This window comes from Moschus berezovskii, chromosome Y (assembly GCF_049115385.1).
Source record: "Moschus berezovskii isolate FMDL1 chromosome Y, NW_MosBer_1.0, whole genome shotgun sequence".
Taxonomy (NCBI): domain Eukaryota; kingdom Metazoa; phylum Chordata; class Mammalia; order Artiodactyla; family Moschidae; genus Moschus; species Moschus berezovskii.
The window spans coordinates 27,977,866-27,987,670 of record NC_142489.1 but is presented as its reverse complement, the minus strand read 5'-3'; positions in this window follow the sequence as shown (position 1 = coordinate 27,987,670).

Below are 9,805 nucleotides of genomic sequence, written 5' to 3'. Positions count from 1 at the left end.
CTGAAAATTCTCCAACCAGACTTTAGCAATACGTGAAACATGGACTTCTAGATGTTTAAGCTGGCTTTAGAGAAGGCAGAGGAACTAGAGATCTGATTGCCAACATTCTCTGGATCATCGCAAAAGCAAGAGAGTTCCAGAAAAACATCTATTTCTGCTTTATTGACTATGCCAAAAACTTTGACTGTGTGGATCACAATAAACTGAGGACAATATTGAAAGAGTTGGGAATACCAGACCAGCTGACTTACATCCTGAAAAATCTTCATGAAGGTCAGGAAGCATCAGTGAAAACTGGACGTGGAAAAACAGACTGTTTCCAAATAGGAAATGGAGTATGTCAGGCTGTATATTGTCACCCTGCTCATTTAACGTATATGCAGAATACATCATGAGAAACACTGGGCTGGATGAAGCACAAGCTGGAGACAAGATTGCCGAAAGAAATATCAATCACCTCAGATATGAAGATCATACCACCCTTGTCGCTGAAAGTGAAAAGAACTAAAGAGCCTCTTGATGAAAGTGAAAGAGGAGAGTGAAAATGCTGACTTAAAGTTCATCACTCAGAAAACTAAGATCATGGCCTCTGGTCTCATCGCTTCATGAGAAATAAATGGGGAAAGAATCGAAAAAGTGGTTGCCTTTATTTGTTTGATCTCCAAAATCACGGCAGATGGTGACTGCAGCCATGAAATTAAGAGCCTCGTCCTCCTCAGAAGGAAACTTATGACCAATGTAGACAGCATAGTAAAAAGCAGAGAAATTACTTTATCAACAAAGGTCCATCTTATGAAGGCTATGGTTTCTCCACTAGACATGTATGAATGTGAGATTTGGACTATAAAAAAAAAAAACAAAAACTGAGCACTGAAGCACTGATGCTTTCCAACTGTGGTGTTGAAGAAGACTCTTGAGAATCCCTTGGACTTCAGGGAGTTTCAAACAGTACATCCTCAAAGAGAGCAGTCCTAAGTGTTCTTTGTAAGGACTGATGTTGAAGCTGAAACTCCAGTTATTTGGCCACCTTATGTGAAGAACTGACTCACTGGAGAAGACCCTGTGTTGGGAAAGATTGAAGGCAAGAGGAGAATGGGATGACAGAGGATGAGATGACTTGATGGCATTATCGACTCAATAGAGATCAGTTTGAGCACACTCCTGTACTTGATAATATACAGGGAGGTATGGCATACTGAAGGCCATGGGCTCATGAATAGTAGGACACGACTGAGCGCCTGGACTGAACTGAACCTGCAGAATTTGCCAGTTTCCAACATCACTCAAGTCTTCGCAAAATTTTTAAGCATCAGTGCTTTGTAGTGGATGGCTTAGGATGATCCTCCTGCTGCTCCCAGCCCCAAAGGGCTAAGGTGATAGGGTTAGCTGGCATGTGTTCTCACTTGGAGGCAGGAAGAAAACAGAACCACTTTGAAAGGGCCCCTGTACAGTAAATGAGCTGACTTCAATGCCCTGTCACTGATGAGTCATGTCTCTTAGCGGGATGCTGACTTTGATATCCCTTAATTAGAGCTTCTTCATCTGTAATTCTCTTTATATATAGAGAATTCCATCTCTAAATAGGGAATTCTCTGTAGGTCGCATATTGGCGTAAGTGCAAAATGTTTCTATGTGAAGCACAGAACTTAGTGTTTCAAATATGAATGTATGCATGTAAATTCCATGTATGAAATATGGAATTCCCTATATTGCATATGTGAATTTCTCAACCCTCAATTTCCACAATGAAAATTGATATCTCACTTGATCTTAGCCAAAAGGGTGCACAGTTTCATGTTCAGTTTTTTGTGAATCCATTTGGTAAGGGATAATACAGTTGTTTACCAAACCTTGGCAGGAATTGCTGATGCAATTTGCAGTGGGAGAGTGAATTTCTATCTCCTTTTATAAGCTGCATATTACAGCTGTGAATCTTCCCCTTTCTGCATTGCCTACAGCTGTGCACTAACTAAGGCATCACACAGAAAGGTAGATTTCATCCTGTCACCTGTATAGTACCTAAAACCATAGGAATGACATTACCAAGAATGTTCCCAAAGTTTAGAGAACATTAAACAAGACTAATGGTTCTAATGGTGGGAATCACTCACACACACGCACACACACACACACACACACACACACACACACACATAATGATCTCCTAATTAAGTAAAAAATCTTACTGGTTGTAGTTCAGACAAGAACCCTCCCAAATCAGGCAGCACATGTTACTACAAATTAGCATCTGGATAACTAATATAATTTTACACCTCTTCATTAAGCTAATTACTGAACAGTGCTGAATGTCATCAGAACACAATACTTAACAACGTGCATAGCTAACATTGTATATCTTCAATTGTGTCTCAATAACTAGTCAGGTAATAGACATTTTAGGAAGGATAAATAAAGTTGGCTTGGAGATTTTAGGGAGGATTTCCCTTATTTGAAATAATCATTTAAATGTCAAAGTTGAAGTATAGCTCTTATTTCATCCCAGTAGTTGACAAACGTGGTACTGAGAGCCCTTGTAGCTAAATTTTAACTTCTGTGAATACATTACTCAATCTCTAGTTAATCCCTTTACCCGAAAATCGGCTGAGACATTCTAAGTAGGGACTGATCAAGTACCTACAGGCCATTTCATACACCCAGAGGAACTCCTGTATTATCAAATTTTCTAATTCACGTCACAAATCAGTAAGTCCAGCAAGAAACCCCGAGAGCTAAGTGTGTCAAATACGACCACTGGGAAAACAGCACTATAGGAATTACAAGGCTAAGACCCTGTGTTGCTAGGCAAAAAGGGAATTTTTATTGAGAATAGAGTTTGGATATTCGTCATATCCAGTCTTTTCTTTCTTAATGTGGTCCATTTCAGACTGGTACAAGTACTGCATACAATTCAGTTTAATGCAGAAGGCAATTCACTTTTTTGAACAAGAGGGAACAAAATAACACCCCAAGAGATGTTGAATCAGGGCCTCAACTTGACAAAGTAGGCTTTTTCAGTCTGGGTTTTAAGTATACTGAGCATATCTAGAAGAAGGTCAGCATTCTAGATCACACCAAGGACTTATTCAAATGACAGAAATTGGGAAACTCTCTTATAATAATCTAAAAGAAACTTTTAAAAGATCTTTCTTCTAAAAAAGAAACTTCTTTTCTCCTAGATATTTCTACATAATTGACCAATAATTGTCTCCAATTTAGCATATCTTGCCTTACTCCTAAACCTGCTTTAGTATTTTTCTCAAAAAAATGGGAACTCAGTTCCAATTGTTTAAAAAAAAAAATGGCACAGTCATCATTGACTTTCTTCCTTCACAGGCCACATTTCAGTCTTTGGCAAATCTAGCATTTGAACACTTCTCATCTTCTTCACTTATAGTGAAGGTTTCAAGTCATCATTACTGCTAACCTTCTTTATTTATTGTTGTTCCGTCATTAAATCATGTCTGACTCTTTGTGATTCCATGGACTGCAGCACACCAGACTTCCCTGTCCATCACCAACTCCCAAAGCTTGCTCAAAATCATGTCCATCCTATCGGTGATACCATCCACCCATCTCATCCTCTGTCATCCCCTTCTCCTCCTGCCTTCAATCTTTCACAGCATCAGGGTCTTTTCCAATAAGTTGGCTCTTTGCTTCAGGTGGTAAAAGTATTGGAGCTTATGTTATAAGTCCTTTTAATGAAATTTTAGGACTGATTTCCTTTAGGATTGGCTGGTTTGATCTCCTTGCAGTCCAAGGAACTCTCAAGCATATACCCAACCATCAGAGTTTGAAAGCCTCAGTTCTGCCACTCTATCCTGTCAATTCATTTTATTCCACTGTTAGTACCCCTCAGTGATTTTCTGTATCATTTTGAGTAAAAATAAAAGTCTTTGCAGTTAAAATAAAAAAAGAAGAGAAAAAGAAAACAATGAAAATCTCTTTATTTCATATGAAATTCTGTATGCATATTTTTCTACATGAAAATGGGAATTAAATGTATTTCACCTATACATTCAGTTCAGTTCAGTCTCTCAGTCCGACTCTTAGCGACCCCATGAACCACAGTACGCCTATACGTAACTGGATGCTAAATTTCCTACATGACATCTGGAATTTTGTGTATTTCACTTATTAAATGCTAGCCATTGATTTTAGTATACAAAACAAGGAATTTTAATTCTTTCACATATGTCAATCTGGGCACAGATTTTCTTCCTTTAAATATGGAATTCTCTATATTTCACACATAAAAACCCAATCATAGTTGGACTCCATTAAAAAATGAATTAACTATATTCCATTTAGCAAAATATGGGCCCAAATTCCAATTGTCTGTATTTCACAAATGAAAATCTCACTCTGATTTTCCTACCTGAAATATGGATTTCTATATTTTCCGTATTTGAAACTCTAGGCATGGTGCTTTTTTCCATGAAGTATGAAATAATTTTGTTTCATATCACCTATACAGTTGCCAGATTTCCTACTAAAAATATGGAATTATTTATTTCACATAGGCAAAGCAATGCCTATATTCCTATTTGAAATATCAATTCTCTGCAATTTACATATGAATATTTGGTGAACATTTTTTTTTCCTACATTACATATAGAATTTTCTACACTTCGCAGCTAAAAATCAGGGTAGTTATTTTTCCTACAAGGAATGAGTTCTTTTTCTTGAACAAGAACATCTGGGTGAAGATTTTCCTACATGAAAAATGGAAATCTCTGCTTTTCAATTCTTTATCATCTATGCCACTAGGGAACTTGAATGGTTTTAGGAAGACTTGCAATCTCTTTCTAAAATTAACCCCGAGAAAGGATGTCCATTTCATTATAGGGTTCTGGAATGTGAAAACAGAGAATCAGAAGATACCTGGTGCCATGCGCATGTTTGGCCTTGGTGTATGAAATGAGGTGGGACAAAGTCTAGCAATGTTTTGGCAAATAGAAAGAATGAAAATGAAAATAGTGACAGACAGTTTTCTTCGGTTCCAAAATATCTGGGGACAGTGACTATATCCACGAAAATAAAAGACCCCTGCTCCTGGGAAGAAAAGCTATGATAAGCCTAGACATAGATACAATGTAATGAAAAGGAGAGACATCTCTTTGGCAATAAAGGTCCATATAGTCAGAGCTATGCTTTTACCAGTAGACATGTATGGATGTGCTGCTGCTGCTGCTGCGTCACTTCAGTCGTGTCCGACTCTGTGCGACCCCATAGACGGAAGCCCACCAGTCTCCCCCGTCCCTGGGATTCTCCAGGCAAGAACACTGGAGTGGGTTGCCATTTCCTTCTCCAGTGTGTGAAAGTGGAAAGTGAAAAGTGAAAGTGAAGTCGCTCAGTCGTGTCCGACCCTTAGCGACCCCACGGACTGCAGCCTACCAGGCTCCTCCATCCATGGGATTTTCTAGGCAATAGTACTGGAGTGGCTTGCCATTGCCTTCTCCGATGGATGTGCTAGTTTCACTATAAGGAAGGCTGATTGCCGAAGAATTGAGTCTTTGCAACTGTGTGCGAAAGATGGCTCTGGAAAGATCCTTGTCCAGTAAGGATATCAACCCCACAAATCCTAAAGGAAACTAACCCTAAATATCCATTGGAAAGACTGAGGTTGAAGTTGAAATTACAATATTTTGGCTACCCTGGTGTGAAGAAATAATACATGGGAAAAGATTGAGGTTCTGCCTTGTCACTGAAAAAAATAATAATTATCAGCTCTGATATGGGTAGATGGAGGACAGGAGGAGAAGGAAACGACAGAGGGTGTGATCGTTGGACAGCATCACTTGACTCCATGAACATGAGTCTTAACAAAGTATTGGAGATAATCAGAATAGAGATATCTGGAGTGCTGCTGTCCACAGTCTTGCAAACAGTTGGACATGACTGAGTGAGAGAATATCACCAACAACTGTATTTCACATATATCAATCGGGATGAGATTTTTCGACCTTGAAACATGAAATTCTGTATATGTCCATTAAAAAATTAGATATTCCTGCTTTCTCTACTTCTTTAATGAATGTCTTGGTACAGAACTTACCTCCTAAACTATGACAGTTTGAATATATCATGCACCAAAATCTGAATTAAAATATTTTGACATGGAATATGGACATGGAAAATGACATGGAATATTTGATATTTCAAATATGAAAATCTATGGATAAATTTTCATATGTGAAATAACATGTGATTATGGATGCATTACCAAATTTTCTGTTTCATATATTGAAATTGCACTAGAGAGTCTTACATGAAAGATAAAGTTCTCAGTTTCACATAAGAACCACTACATGCAGGTTTTAGGACATGAACAATCAAAGCCTCTAAAATTCATAAATGAAAATCTGGGGACAGATTTTTCAATTAAAACTAGGGAATTTTCTGTATATTATATGAAAGTATGGACACAGAATTTTCTGCATGAAATAGGAAATCTTGATGCAATTTGCAGATTTCTCATTTGAAAATCTGTGTGCCGCTTTTGTCATGATATACAGATTGCTCTGCACTTCATATTTGAAAAATGGCATCGTTTTGCTACAAAAAATATGGAATCTTCTATTTCATATAAGACAATGTGATTTTCATGTTTGAGCAATAAAACTCTCTATATTTCACTGAAACAATCTTCCGACAAGAAATACGGAATCTGGTATAATTCACATTTGAAAATCTGAGGACAGATTTGCTCATATGAATTACAAAGCCTCTATTATTCACATTTAAAAAGCTGTGTCAGATTTTTCGCACATAAAATACGGAATTATCCATAATTCAGAAGAGCTGACTCATTTGCAAAGAACCTGATGGTGGGAAAGATTGAAGGCAGGAGAAGGGGACGACAGAGAATGAGATGGTTAGATGGCATCATGGTTTAAATGGACATAAGTCTGGTTAAACTCTGAGAGTTGGTGATGGACAGGGAGGCCTGGCGTGCTGTTGTCCATGGGGTCGCTAGAGAGTCAGACACAACTGAGCAAATGAACTGAACTTATGATTCAATAATAAAGATCTTGGATGAGCAAAAAAATATAGAATCAACTAATTTCTCGTCTGACTGATACCTGATTTCCCTATTTACATTTATAATTTTCTGTATTGCATTGATGAAAGTCCATGTGAAATTTTCCCAAAATGAAATACGAAATAAACTCTATGTGTCACATGAAAGTCTGGGTACAAATATTTCTACAGGGAAATGTGTACATCTCTATAGTAACATGTGAATTTTTAGATTTTGGATTCCCCACATGGCCAGTGGAAATCTGTATATTTCACATGTAAAAATTTTGATGCCATTTTCCTCCATGAAATATGGAATGATCCCTATTTCTTGTTGCGAAAACCTGGACAAAATCTTTCGCACACGAAATATGGAATCTCAGCAATTAATTCATGAAAATATGGGTGTAGATAGTCTCATATGCATTTTGGAATCCTCTAAATTTCACATATAAAACCAAGGCACTTACTTCCTGACATGAAATATGGTAGTCTTTATATTTTTTATTTCACCATTTAGGTTAACTATTTCAAGCTGATATTTGGAATTCTCTGTATATCGCTATTTAGATCTGCTAGCAGATGTACCTGCAAGCAATATGGAATTCTCTATATTTCACATATTAAAATGATGTCTTTTAAACATGAAATAAGGATTTTTGTTCATTTCACATAAAAAACCAGGGTGCAGATTTTCTGACAAGACATATGATCCTTATATAGTTCATATGTTGGTAATTTGATCTGGGTTCCTCTGCCTTTTCTAAAACCATCTTGAAAAGACAAAGGAATGAGAGATCAAATTGCTAACATCTGCTGGATCATTGGAAGAGCAAGAGAGTTCCAGAAAGATATCTATTTCTGTTTTATTGACTATGCCAAAGCCTTTGAGTGTGTGGATTACAATAAACTGTGGAAAATTCTGAAAGAAATGGGAATACTAGAGCACCTGACCTGTTTTTCAGAAACCTTTATGTAGTTCAGAAAACAACAGTTAGAACTGGACATGGAACAACAGAGTGGTTCCAAATAGAAAAAGGAATATATCAAGGTTGTATATTGTCACCCTGCTTATTTAACTTATATGCAGAGTACATCGTGAGAAACTCTGGGCAGGAAGAAGCACAAGCTAGATTCAAACTGCTGGGAGAAATATCAATAACCAGATAAATGTTGATGACACCACCCTTATTGCAGAGCGTGAAGAGGAACTGAAAAGCCTCTTGTTGAAAATGAAAGAGGAGAGTGAAAAAGTTGGCTTACAGCTCAACTTTCAGAAAACTAAGATCGTGGCATCTGGTCCCATCACTTCATGGAAATAGATGGAGAAACAGTGGAAACAGCATCAGGCTTTACTTTGGGGGGGGGGCTCCAAAATCACTGAAGATGGTGATTGCGGACATGAAATTAAAAGATGCTTACTCCTTGGAGGGAAAGTTATGACCAACCTGCTGCTACTGCTACTGCTAAGTCACTTCAGTCGTGTCCGACTCTGTGTGACCCCATAGACGGAAGCCCACCAGGCTCCCCCATCCCTGGGATTCTCCAGGCAAGAACACTGGAGTGGGTTGCCATTTCCCTCTCCAATGTGTGAAAGTGAAAAGTGAAAGTAAAGTCACTCTGTCGTATCCGACCCTTAGCGACCCCATGGACTGCAGCCTACCAGGCTCCTCCATCCATGGTATTTTCTAGGCAATAGTACTGGAGTGGCTTGCCATTGCCTTCTCTAATGAGCAACCTAGGTAGCATATTAAAAAGCAGAGACATTACATTGCCAACAGAGGTCCGTCTAGTTAAGGCTATGGTTTTTCCAGTGGTCCTGAATGGATGAGAGATCTGGACTGTGAAAAAGGCTGAGTGCTGAAGAATTGATGCTTTTGAACTGTGGTTTTGGAGAAGGGTCTTGAGAGTCCCTTCGACTGCAAGGAAATGCAACCAGTCTATCCTAAAGAGATCAGTCCTGGGTGTTCACTGGAAGGACTAATGTTGAAGCTGAAACGCCAATATTTTGCCACTTCATGCGAAGAGCTGACTCATTGGAAAAAACCCTGATGCTGGGAGGGATTGAGGGAAGGAGGAGAAGGGGATGACAGAGGATGAGATGACTGGACGGTATCACTGACTTAATCGACATGAGTTTGGGTAAACTCCGGGAGTTGGTGATTCACAGGAGGGCCTGGGGTGATGTGTTTCACAGGGTCACAAAGAGTGGGACACGACTGAGCGACTGAACTGATAGTTGATTTGAGAACTGGATGCGTTAATAAATATCAGATTTTCTTGTACCTACAGCCATCATGGGAATGTAATTCAACATATCAATATAACCGGTTAAAGAGTTTTGTAAACCTAAATTCCTGTGAATGAAGAACTATTGTTTTTGAAATAAAAAATAAAGGAGATTTAAAAGAGCACACAGATTGTCATTCATCCATAACAGAAATGCAAAGACGTTGTGTGACAAATACAATGAACATCTCAAAGACGTAATGCAATAGAATTAAATACAACAAATTAAAAGCACTAGAATATATAAAATGCCCAAATACTAGACAGAGTTGATTGTTAATGGTTCTGTCCCACCTATTTTATGGTAATTTTTCTTTTGGGGAAAAATTTTCAATCTTCAGACATGCACATATGCAGCAAAATATAATGTACAGCCACTTTAATTTTTATTGCTGTTTTCTTAATAAGTGTGTTATGAATTTAGATATAGTTTTCTGAGATTTGCATTGCATTTCTCATTAAGGTGCACGCATTTTCAGTTCTACTTTTGACTTC